This window comes from Ictidomys tridecemlineatus, chromosome 5 (assembly GCF_052094955.1).
Source record: "Ictidomys tridecemlineatus isolate mIctTri1 chromosome 5, mIctTri1.hap1, whole genome shotgun sequence".
Classification (NCBI taxonomy): Eukaryota; Metazoa; Chordata; class Mammalia; order Rodentia; family Sciuridae; genus Ictidomys; species Ictidomys tridecemlineatus.
Genome location: NC_135481.1, coordinates 135,437,503 through 135,452,250, shown reverse-complemented (window position 1 = coordinate 135,452,250; position 14,748 = coordinate 135,437,503). Strand labels below are relative to the sequence as shown.

Sequence of the window (14,748 nt, the reverse complement as noted above, 5' to 3'; positions counted from 1 at the left end):
GATCCGTGATACCCACCCCCCTCAAAAAAAAGAGATAGTTATTTACAAAATCTTCCAGAAAGGCATCAGAATAAAGCAATTTAGCTGTGGCAAGACTAAAACAGCCATGATTAAAGATCCAATGACCATTCACAAAGGATAAAAAAATTGTTATTTCTGCAGCATACAATAATTTAATATTACAATTATGACACAACATAGCGTAAGATAGCCAGGGGTGGTAACATATCTGTAATCCCAGCTACACAGGTATCTGAGATAAAAGGATCATCCCAAATTCCAGGTCAGCCTGGGCAATTTAGGGGGACCCTGCCCCAAAATAAAATAAAAAGGGCTAAGAATGTAGCTCAGAGATAGCATGCCTCCTGGGTTCAATCCCCAGTATTGAAAAGAAAACCAAAAACATGTATCAAGACAAATGAAAATTTTAGTACTCTCCTACAATTTTGAAATACATATTAACAATTCATTCGTATGGGACTGGGGTTGTAGCTCAATGATAGAGCACTTGCCTAGCACATGTGAGGCACTGGGTTCGATACTCAGCACCACATAATGGTTAAAAATAATAATACATTCATACATGCCAGGTGTAGAGGCACATGACTATAATCCCAGCAACTCAGGGTGCTAAAGTAGAGGGATCCCAAGTTCAAGGCCAGTCTCAGCAACTTAGACCTGTCTCAAAATAAAAAATCAAAAGGAGTGGTACACATCTATAATTCCAGCAACTCAGGAAGCTGAGGCAGGAGGATCACAATTTTGGCTAGCTTCAGCAACTTATCAAGAACCTAGATCAGGGGCTAGGGATGTAGCTCTAGCGGTAGCGCTCGCCTGGCATGCACGTAGCGCTGGGTTCATCCTAAGCACCACATACAAATAAAATAAAGATGTTGTGTCTGCAGAAAACTAAACAATAAATATTTTAAAAGTTCATATTCTCTGTCTTAGAAAAACAAGAACCTAGATCAAAATAAAAAATAAAAAAGACTAGGGATATGGTTTGGTGATTAAGTGCCTCTGGGTTCAATCCCCAATACCAAAGAAACCCAATGTACTCATACGAATGTAAGTGTAATACATGCCTTTGGTACTTCCAGGCCCCCTCTGGAAATCCCAAAGTTAGCTCTCGAATGAAAAGACTTAATTTTAGAATTTGATTTTGGGGGCTGGGGATGTGGCTCAAGCGGTAGGTAGCCCGCTCGCCTGGCACGCGCAAGGCACTGGGTTCGATCTGCAGCACCACATATAAAATAAAAATAAAAAATAAAGATGTTGTGTTCACCGAAAACTAAAAAATAAATATTAAAAAATTCTCTCTCTCTCTTTAAAAAAAAAAGAATTTGATTTTGGGAAGTTTGTCAAGCATAGCAAAGGTATTTAAATATTTATTTAAATAGGACCAAAATGAAATAAAACCAAGGCAAGAAAGAAAAACAGGAAAACTATACTGAATTATGCAGTTGGTCCCCATATAATCATAAGTACCCTTTTAAGTGGGAAAGAGAATCATGTGACAGAATCAGAGATGGCAACTTGAGAAGGATTCAGCCCAGTGTTAACTGGCTCTAATAACAGGGGGAATAAGACAAGCTAAGGGATGTGATTAGCCTCCAGAAACTGAAAAGGGAAAGAAAGTGCATTCTCTCCTAAAGCCCTCAAAAAGGAATGCAGCCTGCCAACACCTCAATTTTAGCCAGTAAGACACAGTCAGTTTCTAAACTACAGAACAGTAAGATAAATCTGTGTCTTTTTAAGCCACTAACTTTGTGGTAATTTGATACAGAAGCTATTTATAAAAACTGCTAGATATGAGATCAATATACAAACATTAATTCTATTTTTTATATATCAGCAATAAACAGCTAGAAAACTTCAGAAACCTTATTTATAGTAAAATCAAAATAAATACTCCCCAAAATATACAAAAACTATGACTATTATATCTATTCAGAAAACAGTATATCATTATTTTTATTAAGAAACAAATAAACAAATGAACTATATTCATGATTGGAAAACAATACTGTGAAGATGTTAATTCTAACCAGGGAGGGTAGCATATGCCTGTAATTCTAGTGACTTGGGAGATTAAAGTAAAAGGTTAGCAATTTTTGCCAGGCATGGCAGCCCATGCCTATAATCTTAGCAGCTCAGAAGGCTGAGGCAGGAGGATCATGAGTTCAAAGACAACCTCAGCAAAAGTAAGAAAAGTACTAAGAAACTCAGTCTTTAAATAAAATACAAAATAGGACTGGGGATGCGGGTCAGTGGTCGAGTACCCCTGAGTTCAATCCCTGGTACCCCTCCCCACAAAAAAAAAAAAAAAGGATAGCAATTTTGAAGCCAGCCTGGGCAACTTATCAAGACCTTGTCTCAAAATAAAAACAGAAAAAGTGGTGGGGAAGTGGTGCAATGGTAAGCACCCCTGGATTCAATTCCCAATACCAGGGTAAAAAAAAAAAAAGATGCAGTTCTCCCAAGTTGATGTATGACTTGATGCAATTCCAATCAAAATGCTAACGTTTTTTCCTACATGAACTTAATTGCTAAGTTCAGATTTATATGGAGATGCAAAATTTCAAAAAACAACCAAAAAGCAAGATTATATATAAAGTCTAATGAAAAAACCATTTTAAAAACATTGAGGTATGCCACGGTCATGGCTTGCCTTGTGGTAGAGGGCTTGCCTAGCATGAACAAGGCACTGGGTTTGATCCTTAGCATCACGTAAATATAAAAAATAAAAATACTGTGTCCACCTAGAACAAACAAACAAAAAAATTTGAGCATTGAGGTATTGCTGGGCGTGGAACTCAGGAGGCTGAGGCAGGAGGATTACAAGTTCAAAGCCAGCCTCAGCGATTTAGTATTTCCCTAAAGAACTTTGTGAAACTCTGCAATCCTCCTTCCTCAGTTTCCAAGCAGCTGGGACTACAAACATGCATCATCATACTCTTGTTGTCAACAGTATACATTTAAAACACACTTCCTCTAGGGAGGGGCGTGCAGGGAGGTGCTAGAGATTGATTTAATCACTAATGGCCAATTACATAATCAATTATGCCTAGGCAACAAAGCCTACATAAAAACCCAAAAGGATGAGACTCCGAGAGCTTCTGGGTTGGTGAAGATGTAGACCTGGAGAGGGCATAAAAGCTTCATGTCCCTTTCCCACATTCCTTACGTCTTCCATCTGGCTGTCTGAATTGTATTCTTTTCTAATAAGCTGTAATCTAGTAAGCAAACTGTTTTCCCTGGAGTTCTGTGACCTGTTTTAGCAAATTATGGAAACCCAAATGGGGTTCTGATTTATAGTCAATCTGGACAGAAGTTGTGGATAATGTGGGGATCCACTACTCATGATTGAAGTCTGAAACAGAAGCAAAGAGTGCAGGAGGTACAGTTTGGTGGGAATGAGCTCTTAACATGGGGGCAGGGGGTGTCTACAGTGACAGAACTGAGTCAAATGGTAGATGGTCAGTGGTTACCAGATGGAGACATGAAGAATTACTTTTGTGAGGGAAAAGTTCATTGCTATTCATAACATAATCATTATGTCAGAAATGAACTTTTATGTGGTTATAGAGGAGAGAGGATATGGGATTTCTCTTTCACCCAGAATTACATCCCCAGCCCTTTCTAAAAACTTTACTTTGAACCAGCATATCTATCAAGGCTGGCCTTGAATGAGTGACACTTGTGCCTCAGCCTCTGAAATCACTGGGATTACAGGTATGCCCAGACCCAGGATATGGGATTTCCCTTGCAGTAGTATACACAAACAATAGAATTTTTTTTTCAATAAATAATGTGACTTCTTTTTAAAAATTATTATTTTATTTTTTTATATGTCAGTCTGAGAATTGAACCCAGTGCTTCACATATGCTAGTCAAGTACCCTACCACTGAGCTACAACCCAAGCCCTGGAGTGTTTTTTGTTTGTAGTACTGGAAATTGAACCGAGGGCCTCTCATATACTAGGCAAACACTACACCACTTAGCTACAGCACCAGCTCTTTTAAATTTTGAGACAGGATCTCATAAGTTGCCCAAGCTGGCCTTGAACTTGTGATCCTCTTGCCTCAGCCTCCCAAAGTAGCTGGGAGGACAAGTGTGTACCACTATACCTGGCTACAATGGACTATTACACAGCCTTATAAAAAGATGGAAATCCTGCAATATGAAACAACACAGATGAACCTTGAGGTCATATTGCTATTTGAAATAAGCTAATCACAGGTCAAATCCTACATGATTCTGTTTGTATAAGATATCTAAAATAGTCAAAACCAGAGAGGTGAAGAATGGTGATTGCCAGGTGTGCTATAGGAGGATGAGTGAATAAGAAGTTGCTAATCACAGAGTATAAAGTTTTAGTAAAAGAAGATGAGTACTGGGCTGGGGATGTGGCTCAAGTGGTAGCATGCTCGCCTGGCATGCGTGCGGCCCGGGTTCGATCCTCAGCACCACATACCAACAAAGATGTTGTGTCCGCCGAGAACTAAAAAAAAATAAATATTAAAAAAAATTCTCTCTCTCTATCTATCTCTCTCTCTCCTCTCTCACTCTCTCTTTAAAAAAAAAAAAAAAAAAAAAGATGAGTATTTCTACAATGAATAGTACAACATTGTGCCTGTATTGTATTGTTCATTTTTTAAAAATTATTATTAATCTACTAATTATTCATAGTAGATTTGATGTTACCACAATAAAGTTAAAATAAGTAGACTTCAAAAAAACTTGCCAGTAGTTGGATTATTTTAGATACCTCATATAAGTAGAATCATGTAGTATTTGTCCTGTGACTGGTATATTTCAAATAGTAATAAGACTTGAAGGTTCATCTGTGATCTTTCATATTGCAGGATTTCCATCTTTTTTAAGGCTTAGTAATGTTCCATTGTAGCCAGGTATATCAGTACACACAAGTACTCCCAGCTATTCAGGAGGCTGATGTAGGAATGGAAATGTAATGAAATATTTAACAGCAATAAAAATAAATTAAGACATATTAAAATCATAGAAAATATTTAAAATGAAAAAACTTTTATCTATTCTAGGAATACATACTTCCGAGGTATTGATCATGTTCTATTTCTTTCTTTCTTAAATATTTTTTTAGTTGTAGATGGACACAATACCTTTTATTTTTACATGGTGCTGAGGATGGAACCCAGTGCCTCCCACGTGTGAGGCGAGCATTCACTGAGCTACAACCCAGCCCATGTTTTATTTCTTGATCTCAATGATGGTTACATGTAATTATAATTTTAAAATTAGCATTTATATTTACTATTTGTACAACATATTTTTTTTAGAGAAGGGTTTCTGAAAAACCTGTTAAACAAATTCTAAAAGAGTTATGACTTCTAGGGGTTGGGGATGTGGCTCATGCGGTGGCGCACTCGCCTGGCATGTGTGCGGCCCGGGTTGGATCCTCAGCACCACATACAAACAAAGAAAAAGAGTTGTGATTTCTAACTGTATCTTGTCGCTCATAATAAAATTTTTAAAAAGAGAAATTACAGGGCTGGGGATGTGGCTCAAGCGGTAGTGCGCTTGCCTGGCACGCATGCAGCCAGGGTTCGATCCTCAGCACCACATACAAACAAAGATGTTGTGTCCACTGAAAACTAAAAAATGAATATTAAAAATTCTCTCTCTCTCTCCCCCTCTCTCTTTAAAAAAAAAAGAAAGAAATTACATACAAATAACAAATAAAGGATTAATATTAAAAAATATGTGGGCTAGGGATGTGGCTCAGTGGTAGAGCAACTTGCTTCACATATGTGAATCCGAGTTCAATCCTCATCACAAAAAATAAAAATAAAAAAATGTTAAGATCATCCAAGTATCTATGAACAAATGATCAAAATAAATAAGTAAATAAACACATAGTTCACCAGAATTATATAGACACTAAATAAACTGATGGAAAATGTCTGACTTTTTTTAATAGCATGAGGCACCATTTCACACCAAGAAGAATTTTGTGATACTTTACAAGATAAATGACAACCAGAAAGACTGAATAGTTACATAGAATAATTTAATACTGAAAAAAGGAAAATAACAAATTATGAGTACACTATGAGTATAGCTACCTAAGAAAATATGTACGGCTTATTTTATAGCTAAAATATAGAAAGGATTCATGAAAAATTAAAGGTAAAGTGACTGAACGATTGGATTATGCCAGAAATGTTTTTCTGAAATGATACCGAGAATGTTTCAGTAACATAGAATTTTTAAACAAAGTAAACTCAAATATTTCATTGCCATTCTAGAGAACAACATAAATACGTCATGACTCCAGGAACTTCTATTCAACTTCACTTTTATTTTTCATTCAGCTAATATTTACCCAGTAACTTCTTGGTGCCAAGCAGCCCAATAGGCATTGAAGTAGAGAAGAGCAAGACATAATTACTGCTTTTAAACTAGTGGAAACAGACATGCCAACAAGTAATTACAATGTAATGGGATAAGTCTGACAATAAAGTCTTTAAAAGCATTATGGTTTCTCAGAGGAAGGAAAAACAGAAAAATCATAGGGAAGCTTTTCAAAGAACACTGAATAGGATCTTAAAACAAGAGTGGAACCTTCCAGACAGGATTGAGTTTGTAAAGAGTAGTCTATGCACTATGTGTACTTAAAACGGAGATGGCAGAGTATGTGGTTAGAGAAACAGACTGCTCAAAGGCCTAATCTATGCTAAGGAGTTGAGATTTTATCCTACAGGTTATTGAGATCCCCCCAGAGGCTTTGAACACTAAGTTCCCACAATTATTTTTCAATTACCTTGAACCTTTTTATTCTATCCCTTCTTCCCTTGAAAAAAATAAATATACAGTGGCTGGGGTTGTAGAGCCTTTACCTCATATGTGTGAGGCATTGGGCTCAATCCTCAGCACCACATAAAAATAAATAAATAAAATAAAGGTACTGTGTCCATCTACAACTAAAAAAAAAAAAACTTAAAAAAGATACATATACAAAAGTATGAAAAACAGAGTGATATTCATGTATCTTCCAACCAAACTTAAATTCTGGGCTGGGGTTGTGACTCAGTGGTAGAGTGCTTGCCTAGCAGGCGTGCACTGGGTCTGATCTGCAGCACTAGTGAAGGTATTGTGTCCACCTACAGTTAAAATAAATAAATGTGTGTGTGTGTGTGTGTGTGTGTGTGTGTGTGTGTGTATATATATATGAAATTAAATTCTGTCCTATTCCTTTTTTTAAGTTGTAGATGGACACAATACCCTTATTTATTTATTTATTTATGGAGCTGAGGATTGAACCTCATACTTTACACATGCTTAGCAAGTGCTCTTACCACTGAGCCACAACCCCAGCCCCACTATTCCTCTTTTAAAGGCAAAAAACATTTCAGATTTTATGAAATCCCACTCCTTCCCATCCTTACCTCCCATAGTTAATACTGATTATTCTTAAGTAGAAGTACATATTTCCCCTGCATATTGTTCTTTTACTACACATCTAATATGATGGTCTTTGTCTAATTTTCAACTCTTGATTCCTCATCAGTAAAATGAAGGCAATAATTACCTTTCTGGGTTACTGGTAGGATTACAAATTATATGGATAAGGTGCCTGTTTTGGTGATCGGCCTTGAAAGTGACTTAGAGCATGGTGGTACATACTTGTAATCCCAGCTATTCAGGTGGCTGAGGCAGAGGATAGCAAATTCCAGGTCAGGCTCTGCAACTTTTCAGACCCTCTCAAAATAAAATAAAAAGGGCTGGGGTGTGGCTCAGTGGCAGAGGGTTCAAGTCTCAGTACCACCATCACCCCTCAAAAAGACTCAAGACCCAGAAATCTCGTTTCCTCCAAGTAAACTATAAGCAACTTTCTGACAGTATACCAGCCCATCTAACAAAATGTTGATTCAACTGAATCTATTCTCCAAAGTTCTACTTGCACCCTTTGTTTTCTGATCTCTCACCCAGTCTCTCATTCCTGCCCCTTAAGACTGTGGTACCTGAGTGCCTATTTATCTAAATTGGTGGCATCAGGCGCTTCCAGGTGCCTACTTCATCTCATACCAACATTTAAGCTTCTGATTTAAAGGCAGTGGGGTGTGGAAAAAAGCCTGACGATGTGAGTTTGATGCTTTGGGGTCAGGCAGCTTTTAGTTCAGATCTCTATCATTTATGAGATCATCTCTTTGTGGCTCAAATTCTTCATGCCTAAAATGAAGACAAATTTCCCTACTTCTGGGTAATAACAGAACCCTTACCGTGTTCCAGGAACTCTTGGAAGCATTTGCTGCATGTATTAAATCATTTAATCCTAATAAAACTTCAGGAAGATCATTTTTTCCCCTGTGACTGACGAAAACTAAGTAACATGTGAATAGAGCTAGTGCGTCAAGAGCCAGGATTCAAACCCTGGCAATCTGATGCAGTCTGTTCTTAACCACAACGCTTTGCTGGAGTGCAGTAAAGCTACAATTGCACGATAATGGGGGCGAGGCACATGGCACACAATAGACACTCAAACAGAGCAAGGCATTTGAATTTCCCCTCGGGAGGGAAATGGGGGCAGTGCCAGACTCGGGGTCAAGATCTCGCCGCGGTTACTCTACGCAATTACTGTGTTAGCCACCGGAGTACGTGGTCAACAGGACGCGTGGTAGGCCCGGCTCTGCCACCGACGCCGGGAGGGTCCCGGCAAGGTTGGCCTCTTCCCCGGACCTCTGTTTCGGTAGGCCTCGGGGAGCCTAAGAGAACCGGTAAACAACAGGGGAACCAGCGAGGCCTCTAGCTCTGAGCCGGGCCGCCGGGAAAGAAACTAGGCCCATGAGAGTCCACACGTAATTTCACAAGCGGCTCAAGGCACTCACCACTCATGCAGGATACTGCTGGGCCGAACCAGAATCCAAACTCCGCGCGCCGCCACCACGGCCTCCGCGCCGGGCGCCAGCCCACTGCGCGCCACAAGTCGGAGGGTTCTGATTGGTTACGTCCTGAGTCAGTTGACCAATAACATTGCCACTGGCAGTTATTCCCGCCCCCTGGGGGGATGACTGTAGGAAGCCCAATCAGAGTCCAAAAAGGAAGGTCAAGTGACAGTAAATCCCGGACCTCTAGGGCTGGTTGTGGAGTCTGTTTTTTTTGTGTATTGCTTAGTATTGATGAAGGGTTTATGTGGAACAAGCAGCTGGGATCCGGACTGTGACAGGATTGAAAATCTCAACATTGGCTGGGTGTGATGGCGCCCGCCTGAAATCCCAGGACTCTGGAGGCTGCAGCAAAAACGATCACAAGTTTGAGGCCAGCCTCAGCAACTTAGTGAGGCCCTTAACAACTAGCGAGATCCTGTCTCAAAATAAAAATATTGCTTGATCTTGGGGCTGGGGATGTGGCTCAAGTAGTAGCGCGCTCGCCTGGCATCCGTGCAGCCCGGGTTCGATCCTCAGCACCACATACAAACAAAGATGTTGTTTTCTGCTGAAAACTGAAAAATAAATATTAAAAAAATATATATATTGCGTGATCTTATATGAGAAATATAAAAACTAAAAAAAAGCTCAAATATACAGATATAGAGAAAACACTGGTGGAGTGCAGAGAGGTAGTTCAGAGGATTCAAAGTAGCAGCAGATACACAGAATGAACACATCTAGAGGTCTCATGTACAACATGAGCACTATAAGCAATAAAACTATTCTATATATTGCATTCATGCTTAGTAGTTTTTTAGCCTCTCATCGCAGAAAGAAAAAGAAGGGGATTAACTGAAATGATGGATGTGTTTTTTTCTTGACGATAGTAATCTTTTTACTATCTGTATATATACACAAACATATGTATTATGCCTTAAATATACACAATGAAATTTATTTTTCAAAAAGCTGATCTGGGATTGGAGTTGTGGCTCAGCGATAGAACATTCGCCTAGCACTTCAGAGACCCTGGGTTCGATCCTCAGCACCACATAAAAACAAATAAATAAATAAAAAGGTATTAACAACTACAACTAAAAAAAAAAAAAAAAAAAGCTGAAAATCTGCCAGTTCAGTGGCACACGCTGTAATCCTAGTGGTTTGGTAGGCTGAGGCAAGAGGATCACTAAGCCAGCCTCAAAAACATAGCAAATCCCGGGGCTGCAGAGGGCTGGAGATGTGGCTCAAGCGGTAGCGCACTCGCCTGGCATGTGTGCGGCCGGGTTCAATCCTCAGCACCACATACAAACAAAGATGTTGTGTCCGCTGAAAACTAAAAAATAAATATTAAAATTCTCTCTCTCTCTCTCTCTCTTTCTCCCCTTCTCCCCCTTCCTCTCTCTCATTTCCCTAAGCAATTTAGTAGACCTGGGGCTGGGGGTGTGGTTCAGTGGTCAAGCACCCCTGGTTCAATCCCTGGTAGAAATAAAACAAAACCTGATAAGTAAATCCTTTCAAATACACATAAATAAATTCTGATAAATAAATCCTTTCATATACACAAGAGGTTGAAGCAGGAGGATTGCAAGTTTGAGGACAGACTGGGCAACTTAGACCCTACCTCAAAATAAAAAGGTTGGAGGAAATTAGCTCAGTGGTAGGGCACTTGACTAGCACGTGTGAGACCCTGTGTTCAATCCCCAGTACCACAAAAACAAACAAAAAAACCCACAAATATGTTTCTGCTTTATTAGGGACATTTTCTATGTGAAATCTGCCTTTTCTTTCTGCCTTTTCTTTTTCCTAATCAAGCATTCTACCACTAAGCCACATCCCTAAACCTTTTATTTTATTTTACTTTATATTATTTTTCAGGCTGTCCTCAAACTTTTAAGCCTCCTGCTTCAGCCTCCAAAGTAGCTGGGATTACAGGCATGTGCCATTACACTTAGCTAAAATTAGCATATTTTTAATAGCAAAATAGCCAAGCAAGAAACAGACTATAGACAAGGTAAAGGTATGGACAATCTACAAAAAGAATAAAAAGTCCAGTGATTTGAGTGGCTGAGGCAGGAGGAGGATTGCAAGTTTGAGGTCAACCTGGGCAGCTTAGTGAGACCCTGCCTCAAAATAACAATAAAAAGAGGTAGGGATGTAGCTCAGTGGTAGAGCTCCACTGGATTCAATCCTCAAGAGTGGAAAAAAAATGTATAAAGATAAATTAATACTGGGCGCCGTGGCATATACCCATAATCCCAGCGACTCAAGAGGCTGTGGAGGAGGATTGTGAGTTTAAAGCCAGCCTCAGCAACTTCACAAGGCCCTAAACGACTTAGTGAGACCCTTTCCCAAAATAAAATGTACTGAGTATGTGGTTCAGTACTTAAGCGCCCCTGGGTTCAATCCCCAGTACCAAAAGAAAAAAAAATAATAAGATAATGCCAGCAGAAAACAGAGTTTCATTTAGAGGTTTATTTGTCAGGCTGGAATTTTGAAAGAAGCTGTTTGAAGAGACTATTATGTCTCTCAGTGAAACCAGCTATTTGGGACCTCTTAGAGACATAAAAATTCTATTGAATGTCTTTTCCAAGAGTCCAACATTGTAAATTTTGAAAAGGGAAACAAATATCTTGGTTCCTCCCTATAATGTCAGTAACTCCAAAGGGAACAAGGAGTGTTTTGTTAAGGACTCGTATTGTGGCCTCAATACATGCAGAGACATCTTGTGATTCTGATTTACAAGAGTGTGAGACAAGACTTCTCAGTTTCCTTTACCTTGAAGGAAACAATTTTAAGGTAATGGTCCAAGAGTTTTTAATAAATGTGAAACGGGATATTTGCCGACCAAATCATCTCATACTAAGAGGACTGCTAAAAGTTTGGCCTAGTGTGTTGATACTTCCATCTTGCTCTTTATCAGGGATGTCCTGGTTAAGAATTGGAAAGCAGCAACATTCCACTGAGCTCCACCACATGTGACGCCTGGCAGTGGGATTCATATTGTCTATGAGTTCACATTGTTGTTCAATCCTTTAATCCCAAGGAGGCTTCCAGGTAGCCAAGGGATCTGCAGGAGACTGAGTTTCTCCAGCAGCATTATATCTGGCAAGGGACTAAGGACAGAGGAAGCCACTGTTAGGTCCGTGGCGACTTGGTGGCGACTTAGTGGCAACTTAGAACAAAGCAGCCCGCGCCAGAAAAAAACATCAATCAGATGCCGGCAGAAACGTCTGTCAATCAGCCAGATCTCCTGACTAACTCCTGTCAATCAACAGGACCCCCCTGGCCAATCCTGAAGTTCAGCCAACTCCCCTGACCAACTTCAAGGGGGCAAGGGACCCTAGAAACACCTTTTCCTGTCCCAAGCCCTTCCCTTCCTGCTGTAAGCCCCATAAAAGTCCAGCCCGGTTGAGCTTCCATGCGGTTTCTCCTCAGACCCTTCCCCTGTCTCCTCTGTGGGTCTGATCGAGTTCGGGAGTGATATCTCAATAAAGCCTACCCCACCTGATCTGACAGCCACCAATTCCTGTAGGTGGAATGTAATACTATAGGGTCCAGGTTGGGCTTCATTCAATCTTAAGGAGGCTGTGCTGAGCTTGTGGGGTACAGTTTCCATGATCTGAAATATACTAGGCAGCTAGGTATGGAGGGTCACAGGCTCAAGGTCTGCAAGTGCCTCTATTTCCAGGAGAACCCAGTATGGAGCTAGTTATTTTTGATTTAATGATATACAGCAGGAGGCAAAGAATGTAAGTAGTTTCTTGCATCAGAAGCCCTGGAGCAACTTCTGGTCATTATATGTGGTTTGGAGATGGCAGGAGGCCTGAGAAGAGGTTGCCAAAGCCTCTTCAGTATAAGAGTTTCTGATGGTACTAATGAGATTGCCTGATGATTTTTAATTTGAAAGTGAAATTTGTAAATGAGCAATATGCTGTTACGAGAACCCCCAAAAGATGTTGGATTTATATGTCTATAATGGGTGGGTCAGATAAGTTTCCTTGAAGAACATCATCAGTAATAATGTCACACCTGTGCTCCTGGAGAAAAGCCAGTGCAGTCAAGATCAAACTGTATGTGGTGGTGAAAGACCCCCGAGACCCCAACCCAGAATGGAACACGCGAGTCACTGGATGCAATCAGCAGGAGGAATTTATTCACATAGGCGCCTATGGAGCAAAGCAGAACCTCAGCCGTGGCTTAGGCAGCTTGCATGCATGGGCTCGGGGTTACAGGATTTTTATAGGTTGCAAGGGATAAGATTCCAACTTAGCACAGTAACAGTTATTTCATTGGCCCCCCATGACAGCTTGGCACAGTATCAGCTATTTCATTGGCCCCCTCTCAAGCTCCCCTAAAAGTGGTCACAGGGGCAGAGTGGGTTTGGAGACCCCACCCATGTGCTCCTATTTTTGTCCTCTTTTGCTCAAGTCTGCCCCTCTGGAACATCTCGTGGTTTCTTAACTGTCTGGGACATCTTGCGGTTTTGACATGAGGGTATTAACGTATGGGTTACAACAGGGGGGTGTGGGGCATGGGTTGCGGTTAGGAGGAAGCATCTTGTGACTGCAGAGCAAAACGTTATATTTCTTAACATTAAGCTTAAGGCTTTGAGGCTGGGTCTTTCAGTGGTAAACTGTACCCTGAGCTTAGAAAATGGACATTATGTTCCTTCAGAGACAAAGGCAAATTACAGCTGAAAGCTTGTCGAATAGATCCTGAACATATCATACTAACCAAAATTATAAAGCAAATTATTTACAATTTGCTGATTGGTTAGATTCAGTAATTTTAGTAATATTAGATACTAAGTGCAAGAGTCCTAATGAATGGGAACACAGAAATAAGAATGTAGTAATCAACCAGGCATGGTGGCACACAACTGTAATCCCAGCAGCTTGGAAAAGGCTGAGATAGGAGAATCACAAGGTCAAGGCCAGCCTCAGCAACAACAACAAAAAAAAAAGGGTTGGGAATGTAGCTCAGTAGCAAATTGCTCCTGAGTTAAATAAATCCCCAGGGGAGAGAGAGAGAGAGAGAGAGAGAGAGAGAGAGAGAGAGAGAGAGAGAGAGAGAGAGAGAGAGAGAGAGGAGAGAATGTATTAATCCATTAGAAAGCACCCACTATGAACAAACTGTTTGTGTCTTCCCGATTTCATATGTCAAAATCCTAGCATCTAATGTGGATTTTTTTTTTTTTAATGATAGGGCGTTTGAGGAGGTAATTAGGCTAAGTGAAGTCATAAGAATGGACCCCTAATCTGATAGGATTGTTTTTCTCCTAAGTCTGCACCAAAGGTAGAGATCAGTGAACCTTCCTTCCTTCCTTTCTTTTTCTTTCTTTCTCTATTTCTTTTCTTCATTCCCTCCTTTTCTCTCTCTCTCTCTCTCTGTCTCTCTCTCTCTCTCTCTCTCTCTCTCTCTCTCTCTGTTCTAGCAATGGAAACCAGAACCTTACACATAGAGGACAAGCACTCTACCACTGAGCTACACCCTCCGCCTAATATAAGATTCTTTTAGGGTATTGGGTACCATGACTGGGGAATTTAAGCAACACTACAATTTAAGTGAGGTACATCCATTCTTTACATGAAATTACCTTTAAAATTTTTTTAAGTTTAATTTATTTTTCTTCTGCATTACTGGGAATTGAATTTGGGGCATTCCACCCTGATCTACATCCCAATTCCTGTTTGTTTTCTTTTGAGATGGGGGTCTCACTAAATTGCACAGGATGACCTCAAATTTGGGATTCTCCTGCCTCAGCCTTCAGTGTCTTTGGTATTACAGGTGTGTGCCATCATACCTGGCTAACATACGTATTTTAAGACTATAGGG

General features: G+C 40.1%; 1 protein-coding gene and 1 pseudogene across 3 annotated transcripts in view; both read right to left on the bottom strand.

The window, feature by feature from the left end:
- The window catches only part of Blm (BLM RecQ like helicase), a 103,068-nt gene extending 93,754 nt beyond the window's left edge, over positions 1 to 9,314 (bottom strand). The window contains exon 1 of one of the 3 annotated variants that reach the window (XM_078051151.1): positions 8,872 to 9,314. The gene's annotated coding sequence lies outside the window, so the exon portion shown is untranslated. The remainder of the gene's footprint in view (positions 1 to 8,871) is intronic. The other 2 variants (XM_005320165.4, XM_078051150.1) reach the window with 2 other exon arrangements.
- Positions 5,325 to 5,375, bottom strand: LOC120887009 (U7 small nuclear RNA; annotated as a pseudogene).
- Positions 9,315 to 14,748: the final 5,434 nt, after the last annotated feature.